Source organism: Eptatretus burgeri, chromosome 5 (genome assembly GCF_056783735.1).
Source record: "Eptatretus burgeri isolate ZD-2024b chromosome 5, Ebu_testis_v1, whole genome shotgun sequence".
Taxonomy (NCBI): Eukaryota; Metazoa; Chordata; class Myxini; order Myxiniformes; family Myxinidae; genus Eptatretus; species Eptatretus burgeri.
The window spans coordinates 114,678,141-114,688,867 of NC_140965.1; the positions used below are offsets into that span (position 1 = coordinate 114,678,141).

The window sequence follows — 10,727 nt, forward strand, 5'->3', positions numbered from 1 at the left end:
TTAAGGCATATAAATAAATTCATTCTGGATTTTACTGCCATCCATTACATCACCCTAACACGTGGCATTAGTTATTCATACCTGTTGTTTTGTCCTTTATGACGTCCTAAAAAAACGGTAAGTTTCATGTTTGAAATGATTTTCAATTTTGTTTGTTTTCCAGGCAGACGCAGAGTAAAAGTATTATCTCGCTCCTTTCTGCGCATGTGCGATCGCGACGAATTCAGAGCCAAAGTACATTTAAACGAAGGACTGGTCTTTCTGTTCATGTTCAAAATATAATATTAAATTTAAATAAGTTATTACTCGATCATAAACTGATCAGTTTATGATGTGAAGTACAGACACACATGAACCAATTGCTGAAAACCCCGCTTTTCCCTTCGCTTGCACGAGGTAACTACAGCACTGCCAATAGATTTTGGCTTAACGAGTCCTCTGAGCAAGTGAAGGACCCCCACCCTTCCCCCACCCCAACCCCCTCTCATTCTAACAGAAGATGAAATGAAAGTCGCACAAGTGTAAAAGCTCGGTCGCGGTATAATAAGATGACATGTCTCCTCAAACAATAAAAATGTACACAACAATTCTGTCACGTAGTTTTATTTTACATTTTCTCCTGTACACACTTGGGCCTACAATCAATTCTACACACCCATACATACAAACCACGTGTTATCCATCATCATTATTCAGGTGGATGATCCGTACATACAAACCACGAGTTTAGCCCTCATTGTCAGGCGGATCTGTAAATACGACAAACCATGTGTTTATCATTGTCAGGTGGATGCGAGGCCAGATGGGTACCGACCGGTGGTTGCGACAGCTTTGGTGACTATGTGGAGAACATGAAAATTGAAAACCCTCAGAAATAAATAATTCTGAAAAACAAAATGTTTTGGCAAAAAGGACTTTTCCAAACATTGAGTGATTGACATCACATTATTAAACTGCCAGTGAAATTTTTAAAACCATGACACACCCTGCATGGTGTTTCAAACAGTGGTTTAGTTGTTTGTGTGGACACACATCGCACGGTGTATCAAACAGCGTGGTTTAGTCATTTGTATGGACACACATTGCAAGGTGTTTCAAACAGCATGGTTTAGTTGTTTGTGTGGACACACATTGCACGGTGTAGCAAACAGCGTGGTTTAGTAGTTTGTGTGGACACACACTGCACGGTGTATTAAACAGCATGGTTTAGTTGTTTGTCTGGACACGCATTGCACGGTGCATCAAACAGCGTGGTTTAGTAGTTTGTGTGGACACACATTGCAAGGTGTTTCAAACAGCATGGTTTAGTTGTTTGTGTGGACACACATTGCACGGTGTAGCAAACAGCGTGGTTTAGTAGTTTGTGTGGACACACACTGCACGGTGTATTAAACAGCATGGTTTAGTTGTTTGTGTGGACACACATTGCACGGTGTATCAAACAGCGTGGTTTAGTAGTTTGTGTGGACACACATTGCACGGTGTTTCAAACAGCATGGTTTAGTTGTTTGTGTGGACACACATTGCATGGTGTAGCAAACAGCGTGGTTTAGTAGTTTGTGTGGACACACTGCACGGTGTATTAAACAGCATGGTTTAGTTGTTTGTCTGGACACACATTGCACGGTGCATCAAACAGCGTGGTTTAGTAGTTTGTGTGGACACGCATTGCACGGTGCATCAAACAGCGTGGTTTAGTAGTTTGTGTGGACACACATTGCACGGTGTTTCAAACAGCATGGTTTAGTTGTTTGTGTGGACACACATTGCACGGTGTAGCAAACAGCGTGGTTTAGTAGTTTGTGTGGACACACACTGCACGGTGTATTAAACAGCATGGTTTAGTTGTTTGTCTGGACACACATTGCACGGTGCATCAAACAGCGTGGTTTAGTAGTTTGTGTGGACACGCATTGCACGGTGTTTCAAACAGCATTGTTTAGTCACTTGTGTGGACACATTGCACCGTGTTTCAAACAGCAATGTTTAGTTGTTTGTGTGTCCACATTGCAAGGTGTTTCAAACAGCGTGGTTTCGTCGTTTGCATGGACACACATTGCACGGTGTTTCAAACAGCATTGTTTAGTCACTTGTGTGGACACACATTGCACGGTGTTTCAAACAGCGTGGTTTAGTCATTTGTATGGACACACATTGCAAGGTGTTTCAAACAGCGTGGTTTAGTAGTTTGTGTGGACACGCATTGCACGGTGTTTCAAACAGCATTGTTTAGTCACTTGTGTGGACACATTGCACCGTGTTTCAAACAGCAATGTTTAGTTGTTTGTGTGTCCACATTGCAAGGTGTTTCAAACAGCGTGGTTTCGTCGTTTGCATGGACACGCATTGCACGGTGTTTCAAACAGCATTGTTTAGTCACTTGTGTGGACACATTGCACCGTGTTTCAAACAGCAATGCTTAGTTGTTTGTGTGTCCACATTGCAAGGTGTTTCAAACAGCGTGGTTTCGTCGTTTGCATGGACACACATTGCACGGTGTTTCAAACAGCATTGTTTCGTCACTTGTGTGGACACACATTGCACGGTGTTTCAAACAGCGTGGTTTAGTCATTTGTATGGACACACATTGCAAGGTGTTTCAAACAGCGTGGTTTCGTCGTTTGCATGGACACACATTGCACGGTGTTTCAAACAGCGTGGTTTAGTCATTTGCATGGACACACATTGCACGGTGTTTCAAACAGCATTGTTTAGTCACTTGTGTGGACACACATTGCACGGTGTTTCAAACAGCGTGGTTTAGTCATTTGTATGGACACACATTGCAAGGTGTTTCAAACAGCGTGGTTTCGTCGTTTGCATGGACACACATTGCACGGTGTTTCAAACAGCATTGTTTAGTCACTTGTGTGGACACACATTGCACGGTGTTTCAAACAGCGTGGTTTAGTCATTTGTATGGACACACATTGCAAGGTGTTTCAAACAGCATGGTTTAGTAGTTTGTGTGGACACACATTGCACGGTGTTTCAAACAGCGTGGTTTAGTTGTTTGTGTGGACACGCATTGTACTGCGTTTCAAACAGCGTGGTTTAGTAGTTTGTGTGGACACACATTGCACGGTGCATCAAACAGCGTGGTTTAGTTGTTTGTGTGGACACGCATTGTACTGCGTTTCAAACAGCGTGGTTTAGTTGTTTGTGTGGACACACATTGTACTGTGTTTCAAACAGCGTGGGTTAGTTGTTTGTGTGGACACAAATTGTACGGTGTACCAAACAGCATGGTTTAGTTGTTTGTCTGGACACACATTGCACGGTGTTTCAAACAGCAATGTTTAGTTGTTTGTATGGACACACATAGCAGTGTTTCAAACAGCGTGGTTTTGTCATTTGTGTGGACACATTGTATGGTGTTTCAAACAGCGTGGTTTAGTCGTTTGTGTGGACACACATCGCACGGTGTTTCAAACAGCAATGTTTAGTTGTTTTTGTGTCCACATTGCACGGTGTTTCAAACAGCAATGTTTAGTTGTTTGTATGGACACACATTGCACGGTGTTTCAAACAGCATGGTTTAGTTGTTTGTGTGGACACACATTGCACGGTGTTTCAAACAGCAATGTTTAGTTGTTTGTATGGACACACATTGCACGGTGTTTCAAACAGCATGGTTTAGTTGTTTGTGTGGACACACATTGCACGTTGTTTCAAACAGCAATGTTTAGTCACTTGTGTGGACACACATTGCACGGTGTTTCAAAGAGCGTGGTTTAGTCATTTGTATGGACACACATTGCAAGGTGTTTCAAACAGCGTGGTTTAGTCGTTTGTGTGGACACACATTGTACTGTTTCAAACAGCATGGTTTAGTCGTTTGTGTGGACACACATTGTACTGTTTCAAACAGCGTGGTTTAGTTTGCGCATTACACGTCACATGCTGCATGGTATTTTGAACAATGTAGTTTAGTTTGTGTGGACACCTGTCACACAATGTTTTGAACAGTGTGGTTTCGTTGTTTGAGTGGACACTCGTCGCACGGTGTTTGTGTTTTGTCATTTTCAGTCGTTTCGACCCTTCTTACAGAACAAGTGCAATGTTGTGAAAGTGAAACATAACCATAAGTTTGCACGAAGGCGTAACGTAACCGACATCAACTTCATTATACTGGGGCCAAGCCAAAGCTTTTATTATAACAATTGCAGGGAAAGTAGTACACTACTTCCCAATTTCTGCTTGGCATTTATTTTACAGGTCACATCATTAACGGCGACGAATTGATCTGCAGAATAAGAAAACTGCAATTATAAACATCTTCAACTTACAATCACTTGATCGATCGTCTGTGAGCTTTCCAAAGGGACTTCAAAAGTAATCGTGACATTGTGTGCAAGGTGATGATCTTATTGAGTGTAATAGTGACGTAGTGTGCAAGATGATTTTATCGAGTGTAATCATGACATAGTGTGCAAGGTGGTGATCTTATCGAGTGTAATCATGACGTAGTGTGCAAGGTGATGATTTTATCAAGTGCAATAGTGACGTAGTGTGCAAGATGATTTTATCGAGTGTAATCATGACAGTGTGCAAGGTGATGATCTCATCGAGTGTTATCATGACTGAGCGTGCAAGGTTATGATTTTATCAAGTGTAATAGTGACGTAGTGTGCAAGAAGATTTTATTGAGAGTAATCATGACAGTGTGCAAGATGATGATTTTATCGAGACTAATCGTGACGTAGTGTGGAAAGTGATGATTTCATGGAGAGAAATCATGACAGTGTGCAAGGTGGTGATTTTATTGAGAGTAATCATGATGTAGTGTGCAAGGTGATGATTTTATCGAGTGTAATCATGACATAGTGTGAAAGATGATGATTTTATCGAGAGTAATCATGACAGTGTGCAAGATGATGATTTTTATCGAGAGTAGTCGTGACGTAATGCGCAAGATGATGATTTTAGAGAGTAATCGTGACCTAGTGTGGAAGGTGATGATCTTATCGAGTGTAATCATGACGTCATGTGCAAGGTGATGATTTTATCGAGAGTAATCATGACGTAGTGTGGAAGATGATGATTGTATCGAGATTAATCATGACGTAGTGTGGAAGGTGATGATTTTATCGAGAGTAATCGTGACGTAGTGTGCAAGATGATGATTTTATCGAGAGTAATCGTGATGTCTTGTGCAAGGTGATGATTTTATGGAGTATAATCATGACATAGTGTAAGGTGGTGATTTTATCGAGAGTAATCGTGACGTAGTGTGGAAGGTGATGATTTTATGGAGAGTCATCGTGATGTAGTGTGGAAGAGGATGATTTTATCGAGAGTAATCGTGATGTCTTGTGCAAGATGATTATTTTATCGAGAGTAATCATGACAGTGTGCAAGATGATGATTTCATCGAGATTAATCGTGACGTAATGTGCAAGATGATGATTTTATCGAGACTAATCGTGACATAGTGTGGAAGGTGATGATTTTAGAGAAAAATCATGACATTGTGCAAGGTGGTGATTTTATCGAGAGTAATCGTGACGTCGTGTGGAAGATGATTATTTTATTGAGAGTAATCGTGATGTAGTGTGGAAGAGGATGATTTTATCAAGAGTAATCGTGATGTCTTGTGCAAGATGATTATTTTATCGAGAGTAATCATGACAGTGTGCAAGATGATGATTTCATCGAGATTAATCGTGACGTAATGTGCAAGATGATGATTTTATCGAGACTAATCGTGACATAGTGTGGAAGGTGATGATTTTAGAGAAAAATCATGACATTGTGCAAGGTGGTGATTTTATCGAGAGTAATCGTGACGTCGTGTGGAAGATGATTATTTTATTGAGAGTAATCGTGACGTCGTGTGGAAGATGATGATTTTATTGAGAGTAATCGTGACGTCGTGTGGAAGATGATGATTTTATCGAGACTAATCGTGACATAGTGTGGAAGATGATTTTATCAAGAGTAATCATGACGTAGTGTGGAAGATGATCTTATCGAGTGCAATCATGACGTAGTGTGGAAGGTGATGATTTTATCGAGTCATCGTGACGTAGTGTGGAAGAGGATGATTTTATCGAGAGTAATCGTGACGTAGTGTGCAAGGTGAAGATTTTATCGAGAGTAATCGTGACGTGGTGTGCAAGGTGAAGATTTTATCGAGAGTAATCGGGACAGTGTGCAAGGTGATGATCTTATTGAATGCAATCATTACGTAGTGTGCAAGGTGAGATTTTATCGAGTGTAATAGTGACGTCGTGTGCAAGATGATTTTATCGAGTGTAATCATGACAGTGTGCAAGGTGGTGATCTTGTCGAGTGTAATCGTGACATAGCGTGCAAAGTGATGATTTTATCGAGAGTTATCGTGACATAGTTTGCAAGGTGATGATTTTGTCGAGAGTAATCGTGACGTAGTGTGGAAGGTGATGATTTTATCGAGAGTAATCGTGATGTAGTGTGCAAGATGATGATTTTATCGAGACTAATCGTGACGTCGTGTGCAAGGTGATGATTTTATCGAGAGTAATCGTGATTTAGTGTGCAAGGTGATGATTTTTTCGAGAGTAATCATGACATAGTGTGCAAGAAGATGATTTTATCAAGAGTAATCGTGATAGTGTGGAAGGTGAAGATTTTATCGAGAGTAATCGTGACGTTGTGTGCAAGGTGGTGATCTCATCGAGTGTAATCATGACATTGTGTGCAAGGTGAAGATTTTATCGAGAGTAATCGTGCCGTAGTGTGCAAGATGATAATTTTATCAAGACTAATCATGACAGTGTGAAAGATGATGATTTTATCGAGAGTTATCGTGACATCGTGTGCAAGATGATTATTTTCTCGAGACAAATCGTGACGTAGTGTGCAAGGTGATGACTTTATTGAGAGTAATCATGACAGTGTGCAAGGTGAAGATTTTATCGAGAGTAATCGTGACGTAATGTGCAAGATGATGATTTTATCGAGAGTAATCATGACGTAGTGTGCAAGGTGATGATTTTATTGAGGCAAATCGTGACGTAGTGTGCAAGATGATGATTTTATCAAGACTAATCATGACAGTGTGCAAGATGATTTTATCGAGAGTAATCGTGACATAGTGTGCAAGATGATGATTTTATCGAGAGTAATCGTGACGTAGTGTGCAAGGTGATGATTTTATCAAGACTAATCATGACATCTTGTGCAAGATGATTTTATTGAGAGTAATTGTGACGTAATGTGCAAGATGATGATTTTATCGAGAGTAATCGTGACGTAGTGTGCAAGGTGATGATTTTATCGAGAGTAATCGTGACGTTGTGTGCAAGGTGATGATTTTATCGAGAGTTATCGTGACATCTTGTGCAAGATGATGATTTTATTGGGAGTAATCGTGACATAATGTGCAAGATGATGATTTTATCGAGAGTAATCGTGACGTTGTGTGCAAGGTGATGATTTTATCGAGAGTTATCGTGACGTCGTGTGCAAGATGATTTTATCGAGACGAATCGTGACATCGTGTGGAAGAGGATGATTTTCTCGAGAGGAATCATGACAGTGTGCAAGATGATGATTTTATCGAGACTGATCGTGACGTAGTGTGGAAGGTGATGATTTTATCGAGAGAAATCATGACAGTGTGCAAGGTGGTGATTTTATTGAGAGTAATCATGATGTAGTGTGCAAGGTGATGATTTTATCGAGTGTAATCATGACATAGTGTGCAAGGTGATGATTTTATCGAGAGAAATCATGACTGTACAAGGTGATGATTTTATCGAGAGTAATCGTGATGTAGTGTGCCAGGTGATGATTTTATCGAGTGTAATCATGACATGGTGTGCAAGATGATTTTATCGAGTGTAATCATGACGTCGTGTGCAAGGTGATGATTTTATCGAGAGTAATCTTGACGTAGTGTGGAAGATGATGATTTTATCGAGAGTAATCATGACGTTGTGTGGAAGGTGATGATTTTATCGAGAGTAATCGTGACATGGTGTGCAAGATGATTTTATCGAGACTAATCATGACGTAGTGTGCAAGGTGATGATTTTATCGAGTATAATAATGACATAGTGTGCAAGATGATGATTTTATCGAGAGAAATCATGACAGTGTGCAAGGTGGTGATTTTATCGAGAATAATCGTGATGTAGTGTGCAAGGTGATTTTTTTCGAGTGTAATCATGACATAGTGTGCAAGATGATTTTATCGAGTCAACATGACAGTGTGCAAGATGATGATTTTATCGAGACCAATCGTGACGTAGTGTGCAAGGTGAAGATTTTATCGAGTCATCGTGACAGTGTGCAAGGTGGTGATTTTATTGAGAGTAATCGTGACGCAGTGTGGAAGATGATGATTTTATCGAGAGTAATCATGACAGTGTGCAAGATCATGATTTCATCGAGAGTACTCGTGACGTAATGTGCAAGATGATTTTATCGAGAGTAATCGTGACGTCATGTGGAAAGTGATGATCTTATCGAGAGTAATCATGACGTAGTGTGCAAGGTGAAGATTTTATCGAGAGTAATCGTGACGTAGTGTGCAAGGTGAAGATTTTATCGAGAGTAATCGGGACAGTGTGCAAGGTGAAGATTTTATCGAGAGTAATCGGGACAGTGTGCAAGGTGATGATCTTATTGAGTGTAATCATTACGTAGTGTGCAAGGTGATGATTTTATCGAGAGTAATCATGACGTTGTGTGGAAGGTGATGATTTTATCGAGAGTAATCGTGACATGGTGTGCAAGATGATTTTATCGAGACTAATCATGACGTAGTGTGCAAGGTGATGATTTTATCGAGTATAATAATGACATAGTGTGCAAGATGATGATTTTATCGAGAGAAATCATGACAGTGTGCAAGGTGGTGATTTTATCGAGAATAATCGTGATGTAGTGTGCAAGGTGATTTTTTTCGAGTGTAATCATGACATAGTGTGCAAGATGATTTTATCGAGTCATCATGACAGTGTGCAAGATGATGATTTTATCGAGACCAATCGTGACGTAGTGTGCAAGGTGAAGATTTTATCGAGTCATCGTGACAGTGTGCAAGGTGGTGATTTTATTGAGAGTAATCGTGACGCAGTGTGGAAGATGATGATTTTATCGAGAGTAATCATGACAGTGTGCAAGATGATGATTTCATCGAGAGTAATCGTGACGTAATGTGCAAGATGATTTTATCGAGAGTAATCGTGACGTCATGTGGAAAGTGATGATCTTATCGAGTGTAATCATGACGTAGTGTGCAAGGTGATGATTTTATCGAGAGTAATCTTGACGTAGTGTGGAAGATGATGATTTTATCGAGAGTAATCATGACGTTGTGTGGAAGGTGATGATTTTATCGAGAGTAATCGTGACATGGTGTGCAAGATGATTTTATCGAGACTAATCATGACGTAGTGTGCAAGGTGATGATTTTATCGAGTATAATAATGACATAGTGTGCAAGATGATGATTTTATCGAGAGAAATCATGACAGTGTGCAAGGTGGTGATTTTATCGAGAATAATCGTGATGTAGTGTGCAAGGTGATTTTTTTCGAGTGTAATCATGACATAGTGTGCAAGATGATTTTATCGAGTCATCATGACAGTGTGCAAGATGATGATTTTATCGAGACCAATCGTGACGTAGTGTGCAAGGTGAAGATTTTATCGAGTCATCGTGACAGTGTGCAAGGTGGTGATTTTATTGAGAGTAATCGTGACGCAGTGTGGAAGATGATGATTTTATCGAGAGTAATCATGACAGTGTGCAAGATGATGATTTCATCGAGAGTAATCGTGACGTAACGTGCAAGATGATTTTATCGAGAGTAATCGTGACGTCATGTGGAAAGTGATGATCTTATCGAGTGTAATCATGACGTAGTGTGCAAGGTGATTTTATTGAGAGTAATCATGACGTAGTGTGCAAGGTGAAGATTTTATCGAGAGTAATCGTGACGTAGTGTGCAAGGTGAAGATTTTATCGAGAGTAATCGGGACAGTGTGCAAGGTGAAGATTTTATCGAGAGTAATCGGGACAGTGTGCAAGGTGATGATCTTATTGAGTGTAATCATTACGTAGTGTGCAAGGTGAGATTTTATCGAGTGTCATCGTGACGTCGTGTGCAAGATTATTTTATCGAGTGTAATCACGACATAGTGTGCAAGGTGGTGATCTTGTCGAGTGTAATAGTGACATAGCATGCAAAGTGATGATTTTATCGAGAGTAATCGTGACATAGTGTGCAAGGTGATGATTTTCTCGAGAGTAATCGTGACGTCGTGTGGAAGGTGATGATTTTATCGAGAGTCATCGTGATGTAGTGTGCAAGATGATGATTTTATCGAGACGAATCGTGACGAAGTGTGCAAGATGATGATTTTATCGAGACTAATCGTGACGACATGTGCAAGGTGATTTTATCGAGAGTAATCGTGACGTCGTGTGCAAGGTGATGATTTTATCGAGACTAATCATGACGTAGTGTGCAAGATGATGATTTTATCAAGAGTAATCATGACATAGTGTGCAAGATGATGATTTTATCAAGAGTAATCGTGATTGTGTGCAAGGTGATGATTTATCGAGTGTAATCATGACGTAGTGTGGAAGGTGAAGATTTTATCGAGAGTAATCATGACGTGTACAAGGTGGTGATCTCATCGAGTGTAATCATGACGTTGTGTGCAAGGTGAAGATTTTATCGAGAGTAATCGTGACGCAGTCTGCAAGATGATGATTTTATCAAGAC

The 10,727-nt window shown here is 40.2% G+C and overlaps 1 protein-coding gene across 10 annotated transcripts in view; it reads left to right on the top strand.

Annotated features, from left to right (window-relative positions):
- LOC147027206 (rho GTPase-activating protein 22-like) overlaps positions 1–587 on the top strand; it is a 206,896-nt gene extending 206,309 nt beyond the window's left edge. For all 10 annotated transcript variants that reach the window (XM_085883419.1, XM_085883422.1, XM_085883421.1 and 7 more), the window contains one exon: positions 1–587. This exon is cut by the window's left edge and continues 1,509 nt beyond it. The gene's annotated coding sequence lies outside the window, so the exon portion shown is untranslated.
- Positions 588–10,727: the final 10,140 nt, after the last annotated feature.